This window comes from Ostrea edulis, chromosome 10, assembly GCF_947568905.1.
Source record: "Ostrea edulis chromosome 10, xbOstEdul1.1, whole genome shotgun sequence".
Classification (NCBI taxonomy): Eukaryota; Metazoa; Mollusca; class Bivalvia; order Ostreida; family Ostreidae; genus Ostrea; species Ostrea edulis.
In genome coordinates, this window is record NC_079173.1 from 24,300,414 (window position 1) to 24,313,471 (window position 13,058).

At 36.6% G+C, this 13,058-nt stretch overlaps 1 long non-coding RNA gene across 1 annotated transcript; it reads left to right on the forward strand.

The window, feature by feature from the left end:
- The first annotated feature begins 1,115 nt into the window (after positions 1-1,115).
- On the forward strand, positions 1,116-2,122 carry LOC130051052 (uncharacterized). The gene is made up of 2 exons (XR_008799460.1): positions 1,116-1,699; positions 1,791-2,122. It is a non-coding gene; the product is annotated as an uncharacterized LOC130051052 (long non-coding RNA).
- Positions 2,123-13,058: the final 10,936 nt, after the last annotated feature.

Sequence of the window (13,058 nt, forward strand, 5' to 3'; positions counted from 1 at the left end):
GGTAAAGGTTGTGGTATCAGGGTGTGGGGCCAACATAGTCAATTATTAAATGTGTGAACAATAGAACAATTTCAATTTCTTGATAGCTACCATTCCAATTCTTTTCAAATTTGGTATGAAGCATCTTTAGGACACATTTTCAAACAGCCGTACAATACGGAAGGTAAGACGACGGATTTATAAAGATGAACTAAGGTTAACGGGTGAAGGTAGGGGGATCCAATATCTGTAAGAGCATAAAAGGAATTCCTTCCTTTTCTGCAGGCACTATTTATCCAGTCTGATAAAGAATAATTTTTGTTGACAATAATACCTAGATGATTACAAGAGTCCACACAGGGAACCGGATCGTCACCTAAAGTCCAAATTTGGTCTTGATCAACTTTATTGACCTTTGCTCGGAAACGAAGAGTACAAGATTTGTACGCATTGAACTTAAACCGCCATTTTCTCGAGTATTCATATGCAATATTTAACATACTTTGTAGAGAGTTGGGCGATAAACCTATGCAGGAGATATCATCTGCCAGTGAGGGACAATTGCTTGCAACATTGAGTATTCTAGTACATGCTGAAGATTGCTCTAACGTATCAATTAATTCATTAATAAATACTAAATATAAAATATATATATAATATTTGTCTGATGATGTCAACACAATTATATAAGCAACAGAAATCAATCTCTATATAAAATAGATATATAATCATGTCTTTTAACACTACAGATTAAAAAAAAAGATTAATACAAGTAATGGAAATAAAAATATTAACCTTTCTGCACTTGATATCAGATAAAAAATTGATATAAAAATTGAGAGTTTAAAAGGACATATTAGGAGTAATGTCAATTTCTAACATCTCACATTTTGAAGGTCTTGTCTAAAAATTCAAAATGGATATAAAAAACCAATGGGGGTTGAAGACCAAAATTTTAAATTATTGACGAACATATTGAATTTTTATACAAAATTTCGAGTAAATTGATTTAACAATTTTTAAGAATCGGTGTTCTTTAAGAAATAAGGCATCATTTAAAAATATTTATCGGGATATAAATACGGGTTGGTCACGTGATCAAATTCCATAAAGCCCGAAGGGCTTTATGGAAAATTTGATCATGTACCAACCCGTATTTATATCCTGATAAATATTTTAAAATGATACCTTATTACTTATATTTACATTTTTGGTCGGTAACATTGCTAAATTGTGTTAACAACACGTTTCCATACATTTCAAATTGTTGACGTCCACAACGAAGCGTCATAGATGTTCAAAATGACGACAACACAAAACAAAGTTCTATAAAATGAAGAACTGTTTTAATTATTAAGACGCTAGAAAGCAAGTATATCAACATATACTTATACATTAACTCGGGAGTATATAATGGAAAACTCTTCCATATGTCTAATTTTAGGGGGTGGGGGAATTATGATTTAAACGGGGATGCGCAGTGTTACACTTAGAGTTGTGATGCGCTTTGACTTTTGAAAAGTGAAGACGTTGAAGACCGACTTTGAAAGATATTCTGTGGATATTACGGAGTTAACAGAAGACTGAGATGGAGGAACATGAAGAACAGGGCGGCAGTCGTCAGGTGTAGGCAAATTATTTATAGACAGGACAGAGGACGCAGCTCAGATGAATCTCCGGAAAGAACTGAACATCGCAGAGAATGTGGAACTGCACGAAGGTAAGGGACGGTTTGGATTTGGATATTTATCATTGTTGATAAACATGAGCTCACTGAACGCTTCTTTTGACTCGATAATTTTTTGTAATAGGTTTTTAACGACGCCTCGCTTCGACGTCCCGACATAAACTTGCTGCTGTGGCACGGAAGCAGTGTGGTGTGTAGGTCTTAATGCACTTTGACGACTTATCGGCCATACATCCTGTGAATGACCTTTTTGCTAAAGCCTAATGTCATCGTCTAGCAGTAGGTACAATTCCGCATCACCGATGACCAGGGTGAAGTTGTAACAGACGAAATTTTAGACATACATTAGGCCTAGTACTAGTAGGCTAGTAACTAAAGACATTGTTTACAGTTATGCTTTTATCAATTATTGATGAAAGTCCACTGCTTGGAATACAAATAAAACCGTAAATACATTTTGTGGTGTTGATTTCATCTATTGAAAGATTTCTGTAGTAAGTGAGAGCGATTGCTAGATGTGTATTGCCTTAGTAAAAGTAGTACCTTTTACCTACTTTTAACAAATGTTCATACGCACAGCCGTGACCTCTGTTGACCCCGTAGTAGATTTATCCAGAAATAAATACGTATTGCTCGTAATAGTGTTATGTAGGAGAAAACAGTTGCAAATGTAAATATATTAGGAAAAATATGCAAGGTGGGGATAACGAACAGTGATCAATCTCATAACTCCTACAAGCAATACAAAATAGATAGGTGGGCAAACACGGACCCCTGGACACACCAGAGGTGGGATCAGGTGCCTAGGAGGAGTAAGCATCCCCTGTTGACCGGTCACACCCGCCGTGAGCCCCATATCCTGATCAGGTAAACGGAGTTATCCGCAGTCAAAATCAGTGTGCCAAGAACGGCTTAACAATCGGTATGAAACACGTCAGACAGCATTTGACCCAATGCGAGGTTGTATTGACGAACTAGATCGTTATAACGACCATAGAATTTGCGAAATGCTGACTTCAATCGAGACTGTTGAAATCCCTGTACCATCAACTTGTTTGTCAGTAGCTTACCTCGATTTAAAAACTGACTATACCCAGAACAAGCTCTTGCATATCGAATCAGTTGAGATATATAAACACCATATGCAGGTGATAATGGAATATTGCTACATAAATGTGGGAAGTTGACGATGGAGAAGCTGAAATCATCCCGTTTGTCATACAGTTGAGTTGTCAGTTTGCCGTTAATGTCTAATTTCAATAAAATATCGAAGTATGAAGCAGAAGTGGACGACTCTGTGGTGTCCTTTATTTCGAGCTCACAGGGATATATCAAATCGACATATGAATGAAAGCTATCATTGTTAATAGACAAAACGTCATCGATATATCTAAAAGTCGAATTGAAGGTCACAGCGAGAGATTTTTTCTTCTCACGTAGAAGTTTTTGAATAAATTCTGCTTCATATGAATATAAAAACAGGTCAGCTAACAAAGGAGCACAATTCGTGCCCATGGGAATTCCAACAGACTGTTGGAAGACCTGATATATCAAACTTTTTCATAAATTGTAACATCTCATCTAGTTCCAAGTCTCAACTACTTGTATCATAAATTCTAAAACTGAAATACACGTATTGGAGTATAAAAATAGAAGATACATTATATGAAACAGAAATTGTAATATCACGCAGATTTAGAACTTTTTGATTAATCAATCCTTCCGCCACAAAATATAGTCCCTGAAATACCCTTTCAAAATTTGAATTGACACAGATTTGTTTTCAACTGAATAGGGTTCAGTAATGGATGTGTGATATGTTTGCACCAATGGGATCAGTATTGAACCAGTAATTACTTAGTTGTAACATACTGCTCAGGTGTGCTCAAAAGCTCAGGAGCTAACTTCCTTACATCTCGTATAATTTAAAACCAATCATTACTCGATCTTTTATGATTATTGATTTGTAAGTTCAGTGAATATTTCAAGATCTACTCAAGGCAAAGCAGGAACAAATTTCTATGGCTGAATATATATACAGGTGGAAAAACATGTTGCGATATTTTCGCTGTTTTTGGTGAATATAAAAGTTGATGTGCTGAACATGAATACAAATTTTCACCATATTTTCGATTATCTAACTGGAATACCTTTTGATTTCTTTTGTTTCCCCTAAAGTAAGTGAGTTACATTGATTTTGCAAGATTATACCTTTTCAGAATTGTACCCATCTTCTAGATTAAATTGTTAAATTGTTAAAACTTAGGAAGGTCTGCATCATTGCAGCTACAATATATGTGTTTTGGTACAACATGAATATTTTTCAAACTGAATGACTTCAATTTTGCCTGTCTGTTCTTTATTACAATTCATTTTGTGGACAAATGTCAATCCATGTCCTCGATCTTGGTCTTAACAACGTTTGTGCCTAAGATGATATTAAACTCTCTCCATTATAAAGGTAAAACCTGGAACGAATATTTCCAACATATTTACCAATTACCCTGACTTTTGCAAGGAATCTTAAGCAAAAGAAAATACTGATTAGAATTAACTGTAGTTTGTTATATAGGGCATTAACATGTACCTTTTAATGATTGTAGCGAGTATTCTACAGAAAACAAAATGTTCAGGAAAGCATAGATCGTCTGTATTGCTTGAAACATATCAATTTTCAAATGTGTAATTAAAAGTGAATTTAGCATATGTACAATGAATATGGGCTTTAAAGAAATATATATTCATTTCTTATCTTTCATAAATATGAGCTTAGTATCCTACGATCTAATGCTTATGTGCTGGAGTCCGTTTCTACCACAAATAGGGTAGTTTTGTGATATACAAACGTTCTTCATCACTTTGAAATTTTAATAAAAATGTCCGAACGGCAGTTTTTCTGAAAGTAATTTGCGAGAGTGATGATGTAAAACAGTTCTTTACCTGGGTGTAACTTGGAACTTCCCATTTTATTGAATTATTAAAAGATTAACTGGATAGCCTTGCGGGAATCTTAAGACTACGGTTACTGCAGAGCGCTAATCCGGAGTTCTGATGAAGATTGGTGACTAAGAGTACACAGTACCTGTGTGTGACTTAGTCAGTTGAATTAGATTTCCATTTTCAAGACATGAAACGAATGAAGAAACTGCACACTCATATATGTACATCTGAGTACATGTACCTTCATTTTGGAGGTGTCGTTTGTCATTCTAATATTTAGACTTGTCCTGGTTTCTGTCAAATGATAGTAAACGGAGAAAACCAACGTGCAAGTTGTCACAAGCTGGTGTTTCTGAAATTCTATACCTTTTAAATCGAGGCAGGCCACTGACAAATAAGTTGATGTTAAAGGGAGTTCGACAGTCAAGTTTAAAGTAAGCAGTTTTCGAATTCTTTAATGATCTAATTTACAAATACAATACATGATATGTAATTCTGGGTATTGTTTAAGACTGGGCTCATTGGGAGCCGTCAGGAAAAGTCTTCAAAACCGATCATATTTCATTTAGTTAACCGCCGTAAAATGCCTGGAATATTGGCAAAACCCTGAATAGTCAATCATTATGTTTTGTAGAAGTCTTCTTGTTTTTTCAATTGATTTACGTCCCTTAGAGAATTTTTCTTTAACGTATCAACGCCTGCCGCAACACTATACCATATTCTTTTTAGGTCTCCTCGTAAAATTCCCACGACTATCACGTCTAAATGTTGAGCGTTTAGTGAAGGAAGTCACAACCTATTTTCACATCTGACGTTTGATTCGGTAACGGCTCGAGTCCACGATATACTGATCACAAAGCGAATGTTTTAACCGTTCAACCATTGCAATCGGTACCTGGTACTTTGCGCAAAGTGCTTGGTTGTATGACCCAAGGGTGATTACCGGTATTTGATAAAATTGTTATATACATGTCCTTGTATACATCGTTTTGGATGAAGACTTTTGAGATTATGTCAAGGAGTCCATGTTTGCCTTTGGTTTTTATGTTGTTCTGCATAATGTTGACGTTGCACCGACCTGTTACACCAGCATGGCGCTTTTCTTAATGTAACCGATTCGTCAGCGACCAAACTTTGCACCCTGCATATCTTCACAGTATTTGTATATTCAGAGGCAAGAACCCGATTACATGTAGCACCTGTTATAGAGATTGTATGATACAGGTTATTAACAACAGTTACTGACCTGTTTGTGGTGGCCTAGTTGTTAGGGGCCCCTTGCTTCGCAACCGGAAGTCTCTGGTTTGATTTTCGATCCCAGCGCCGCCTCAAACCTAAAACATGTAATAGTGGTAGTAAGTGGACCTTCACCAAGCGGCTGAAGCGGCCGGAATAAGAATTGAAAGCCATATCTGACGGATACGACTTTAAAAATGGAGAAACCTTGTCGTGGTAGGGATTGGCACAATTATGTACCGTCATTACTTCATGCATACGTCATAATTGTAGCACTTCACCTACAGCCGATGAAGCCTCAAATTCTCGAATAAGACATAAAAGCCTCAAAGCTAGAAATATTCCATTTAGTAGCTATGAAATTCAGAAGACTTTTACGTTGGTTAAAACACCAGGGAGTTAATACAGTTTTATATTGCTTGATAAGATCTATATCAAATGGTCAAAGGAAAAATGATATCTTTCTCTTCCTTTCTTTCGAAAAATCTTTATTAATAAGAAGCCGATGGAATTCTATATCGAGGCATCATGATCTATCTGCAATCGTACACCAAACTGAATGCCATTAATTCTGAATAAGGCAAGTCAAATGAATTCATTTGTTCTTCAAAATTATGAAAAATATATCTTAATGAAACATGTTGTCCTTTATATATTGCTTGCCGGGTTGCTTTGAAATAGGACATCCTAAATTGTTGTACATGAATGTAGTTCTTATTTACAACCAATGCATTTTGACTTGTTTTCTTGAGAAAACTAAATAGCTCAATGAAAAGATGGAAATCATGCTTGTCAACATAGCATCCATATCTTAAGGAGCATCATTACATTTAAAAGTCATTTTTAAAACCTTTATTAATCAATTTCACAAAATCTACCTTACGTTGTGTTTTAAAAACTCGGTGATCCCTTAAAATTCAGATTTATAGGAGTTATGAGATTGATCACTGTTCGTTATCTTCACCGTTCATTTGTTGCAGAAGACAATATACGTTTACGTACATGTATACACGTAAATTGCATTGTATTATTTTTAAAACAAGTTAAGATTTTATATTGCCTTAAGGAACAATACTACACCAGAGAAAATTGATACATGGGTGAAAAGTGGAGTATACATGTATGTACAATATTTTGAAATTGAAAACTTTCAAATCTGCTTTACTTAGTCAAAAATGCATTTTACTAAAACGTAATCTGGAAGAGCTGGGCTCGAACCTGCGATCTACAGACCGACAGTTGACACTAACCTACTCAGTCTTAAAGGAATAGACAAATATTGCTGATATTTACATTTGTCGTTCAAGTTTGGAAAGGAAGTCAGCCATTATGACGATGTACTACATACCTCCTTAAATTGATTGATTGCGGTTTTGCGGTTTTACGCCCATCTTCACAAGTCAAGGGTTATTGATTCGATACCTCGCACTAATCCCTGTCATCAGTCGCAATATAAAAGTTGGGCTCATTAGACCATTACGCAATCCACTATAAATGAAACATTCTATGAAATCACGGGATCTTGTTATGGTGTACATGGATACAAATAACGCGATATCATACTGCTGTATTGAAAAACACGCGCAGTTGTAATATTTACACTACTAATTACGTTTATTGATAGTAGATCAAGTTTGGAAACCTTTTTGCTTAAGACAATATTGCTTAAACGATTGAAATAGCCATAACTGTAGGTATCAATACACGTGTTTTTATTTGAATCTCTTCGCATTGTTATAAATAGAACCGCATTCTCTTTTGTGGAAAAAATCAGAACGACCCAAAGTTTTTGATAGTCAATGATGTCAAGGGTTAGTGCGAGGTAACGAATCAATAAACCCTTGACTTGTGAAGATGTTTTACGCCGATTTGGCAATATTTCTACCTCCTTATACTATATCACCTTACAAAGTAACACATTAATATACATATTATTAAAACATTTAAATGATAGTTTACATATATGTTGTATACATTACGTGTAAATGTTTATGAAAAATCGCCCGGACAAAATTTCACTTTGATACAAGAAAGTCGGCCGTAACTCTCCACCGGAAGTGATTTTCGAAAAAAAAAAAAAACGAATTTGGATCAATTTATGTTACATTGTTCCTGATAGTTTCATAAAAATCTATTTTCGAGAAATCGCGTGCACAAAATCAGTAAGAAACAGAATAATAATAACTAGTGATCCTAATTGTTCGCGAACAATTAGAGGGCTTTCCACCTTCTAGCGGTTTTTCAATAGTGTTCAAATGCCAAACGCCACCACCCCACCCCCGCAAAAAAAAATTTCATTTGGCTAGAAAGAAATTCAAATTTGCCACCTTTTGAGTGTTGAAGTGTTCAATGGAGAGATTGAGGTCTTGGTTTCGGATTAAGTACCCGTCAAATTTTAGGGGGAAAGGGGGTGTGGGTGTTGGATAGCCAGCACATATGCACATATCAGGTAAAAGTGTAATATGACTTGTGCAGGTGTTTGGGTTGACTTTAGACCTGTTAGATAAGATATTTGGAGGTGCAAAGAAACTGGATGTGACATTTTCAGAGATTGCTCATGCATGCTGGGAGTCTAAGCCTCATGTTGATGTTGAGAAGATGGTAGGAGTCTGTGCACTGGATTTTACTGTGTGTGTTGTGGATTGTGGAATATAATATACAGTTTGTAGTTGCTCATCCTATATGTTCTAATTCACGGAGACAATGTCTTTCAGTCATTTCACCCAAGGAGGCATGCATACGGATTTAGGATTTGAAAACAAACAACCAAAATAACGGCCGGTGAATTAGAAAGTTTCTGAGTGTAGGATCTGAACGGAGAATAGGAGTACTGCATCCCATCTGATCCTGAAGGTAAGTGTTTATTTGTTTACAATGACAGTCGGGATGGAATGTCAATGAGTTCAACTGTCGAGTAAAGTTGCATCATCAGTATCATAAAAAAAACGACAACAACTGAACTTAGTCTTTATTTTGATGCACTGGCAGACATTGATATCTTTTCTTGAATGCAAATGCAATTAATGTTTGATTTACAAGACAGTCAAGAAATGGAAGAAATTGGTGTAGGTCAGATGTGTAGGTGTAAGTCAGATTAGATAGAATCCTGTTGTTGGGCATGGGACCGGTCAAAGTAGTGTATAAACAGCTGATCATAGACAGATCACTTGAAGGGTGGGGAATTTCTTCCTTGGGGATGACAGGTGTGATGTGTGGGTTTGCCTTACTCGTGGAGACTGACCCCTAGATGTGCGACCTTGACCTTTGACATTGACCCACTTTCAAGGTCAGACCTTAAAAAAACATGAGAGAGAAAGTGTGACCTTGACCTTTGACCTCATTTTGAAGGTCAGAGAGGTCAGGGGGCTCTGTGTAAGTGGTCCCTCGTCCCTATCTACATCCGTGAAATAGTGGTGGGCTCGGATAACGACGTCGGAGACTTTCGGGGGCGAGAACTGTGCTTCGGGGTTCTCGGTTTCCCTCGGTCAACTTCTCTGTGCGAGAGTGTTTTATCGTGAAATCGCCGGCGAAGGTCTCGCCTCTCCATGACTTTCAGTCTAGTAGGAGTAGCGATAACAGTGTTTTCGACGTTAGGTCGCCGCCATTCGCAGAGTGGTCAAAGTTCAGAGTTGACATTCATGATGCCGACACCAGTCCAGAATTCCATGCTGACCCATATGATATTTTGATGCTATCTGAAGCGGGAAAGAGCGTATAAAAAGTGCCATTTTCTGACCATTCTGGGCGACCTTGACATTTGACCTTGACCTACCTTTTCAAGGTCACCCAACCCGTTCCAGTGGGTTTCGTCTCTGTACGACGAATACTTTAGAAGTCGTCAATTTTTTAGATGCAAATCGCAAAACTTAAAGAGGCACCAACTCCCTTTAGGGGACACCGAATCCCTTCATTTGAAATTCTTCGTTTCTACTAATTGACCTCTATGCTTCAGCATAGGTTTCATCCTCCTATCCTTTACGGGTAAAAAGGAGTAGCGATAACAATGATTTCTGCTAAAAGGTCCGATAACTCCGTAAGGGGTCAAAGTTCCATGACGCAGGGTGAAATGTATCCCTTTCTCAAGAAGTGCTACATTTTGTACTTATATGCTTCAGATGGTATGAAAATTGCTTATTTTCAAAGTTTCTAGATGAATTTGACCTAATTTTCAAGGTCAAAGGTCAGGGATGTCACTTCAGTTGGTCCTGTCTTCCTACGACAACTATTATAGGAGTTGTAAATTTCTACACGAAATCGAAAACTTTCAAGGGCATTAATTCCCGTTAGGGGTTGACGAATCATCAAAAACAGGAAGTCACCTTTTACAATTGATCAGGCAATAAGTTTAGTGAACATTTCGTGTTCGTACCAATTACGGTTTTCATACTGTAGTGATAACAATGGTTTTTACGCAAGTCGCTGTAAATCGAAGAAAGGTCAAAGTTCAGAGTCGTAATGCAATGCGTTGACTTAAGTTGGTTCTTGACTACTTGTGCATATTATACCTTATTTGTACTTTATATGCTTTAGACGGTATTGTAATTGCTTATTTTCAAAGTTTCTAGATGACCTTGACCTTTGACCTAATTTTCAAGGTGAAAGGTCAAGGATGTCACTTCAGTTGGCCCTGTCTTCCTACAACAAATACTTTAGGAGTTGTAAAATTCTATGCGAAATCGAAAACTTTCAAGGGCATTAATTCCCGTTACGGGTCGAGAAACCATCAAAAACAGGAAGTCATCTTTTACAGTTGATCAGGCAATAAGTTTAGTGAACATTGCGTGTTCGTACCATTTACGGTTTCCATACTGATGTGATAATGGTTTTTACGCAAGTCGCTGTAAATTGAAGAAAGGTCAAAGTTCAGAGTCGTAATGCAATGCGTTGGAATAAGTTGGTTTGTGACTACTTGTGCATACAACACTTTATCTGTACTTTCTATGCTTTAGACTGTATGAAAATTGCTTATTTTACAAAGTTTCCAGATCACCTTGACCTTTACCTGATTTTCATCAGGTTTCATATTTTCTTTGGTTCCGTCTTTCTACGACTTATATTTTAGGAGTTTTGAATTTTTCCGTAAAAATCGTAAACTTTCAGGGCCATTAACTCCCTTTAGGGATCACCGAAAACTTAAAAGTAAACACTACAACGTTTCAGCTTGATCGACTAAAGAATTTAGTGAAAGTATCATGCTTTTATCATTTACGGTTTTCGAGGTGAACCGATAACAAGGGTTTTTTGCGTAAAGTCCCATAAGTTCGTTAGGGGTCAAAGATCAAATACGCAGGGTGAGTGAGATCTGAGCATGTTTCGAGATGTCAAATATGACGGTCTACATTGTTTTTCGATAAGTCTTAAAACGTCAAGAGCTTCTCGCGGCGGAAAGAAAAGAAGACAAATGATAATAATAATAATAAACAGAACAATATCAAAAGGTTTTTCCACAGAAAGGTGGAAAGACAATAATGATAAACAGAACAATAACAATAGGACTTTCCACAGAAAGGTGGAAAGCCCTAATAAAAGAGGAAAAGAAACAACAGAATAACAAGAAGGTCTTCCGTTGAAACGGAAGACCTTAAAAAGTGAAAAAGAAACAATAGAATAATAGAAGGTTCTTCCACTGAAGACGGAAGACCCTAATAATAATAAAGGAAAAGAAACATAAGAATCACTATAAGGTCTTCCGTTGAGACGGAAGACCTTAATAATAATAAGAAACAGAGTAAAAACAATATGTTCCCCAAACTTTGGGGAACATAGAAACACACACAAAACAGGAGGCCCATGGGCGATATCGTTCATCTGAGTCACCTTGGCCCATATTTAAATATTTTCCCTATATATTCGCATGTACAACTTTAATGTGGCTCCAACCTACCAACGGGGCCATATTTTTTTTTTTTACAAACTTGAATCTGCACTATGAAAGGTGAAGATAACGAACAGTGATCAATCTCGTAACTCCTATAAGCCATATGCAAATGTAAACTTTTCTGGCCCAGTGGTTCTTGAGAAGATTGTTAAAGATTTTCTCTATATATTTGTATGTAAAACTTTGATCCCGAATTATGGACTCACCCTATCCCACGAGTCTGTGATGTTATCAAACTTGAATGCGCACTATGTCAGGAAGCTTTCATGCAACTGTAAACTTCTCTGGCCCAGTGGTTCTTGAGAAGAAGATTTTTAAAGATTTTCTATATCTATTTGTATGTAAGACTTTGATCCCCTATTGTGACCCACCCTATCCCTAGGGCCTGTGATTTTAACAAACTTTGATCCCCTATTGTGGCCCCATTCCCCCCACGGGTGGTGGGGGGCATGATTTTAAGAAACTTGAATGTGCACTATGTCCCTTCATTTGAATAAATTTTAAATCCCTTCATCTAAGGATGCTTTTTTGCCACATTTTGTTCAAATTGGTCCAGTGTTTCTGGAGAACAGGCAAGCTTTCAGCTCAAGTGAGCTAAAAACACACACAACAAAAACAGCAAACGAAGAGAGAATCACCCACTTAGGGTATGAAGATGGATTATGTATGATAAGTTTATAATGATACCAGGGGATGTGTACTCCTCCTATGCACCTGATCCCACCTCTGGTGTGTCTAGGGGTCCGTGTTTGCCCAACTCTCTATTTTGTATTGCTAATAGGAGTTATGAGATTGATCACTCACTGTTCGTTATCTTCACCTTTCACTTTTGAAAATACATGATGATACAATATATGAACTACAAGGCCTTTTATGAAGCGCTAACTTTAAGAATACATAGTGCTCTGGACTGTGACGCAGTTTATTCCCTCAGTATTTTTAAGATTGAAATTTATTTCTTATATTTACCTTAACTTTAATTTCTGCCATTACAATTTATAAATATATCAAAGACAAAAACTTAGAAAATGTAGATATTAACTGACAGTGACGACCCGTTTCCGGAGATTTATGCGGTTTTATTTGAATCATTGATCGCTGTTCGTTATCTTCACCTTTTATCAACAGCTGCAAATTATCTCTTACATTTCACGGTTCAGTTGCCTTTTAAATCCATGCATTAACTGCATAGCACGGTTCAGTTGCCTTTTAAATTCATGCATTAACTGCATAGTGATGACAGTTTCATATTATTTTATAATTCAAACAATATTTTATTATGTAAAAACATAAATGAATTCGACAACAGGCATTGCCTACATAAGCCTTCTCCAAACA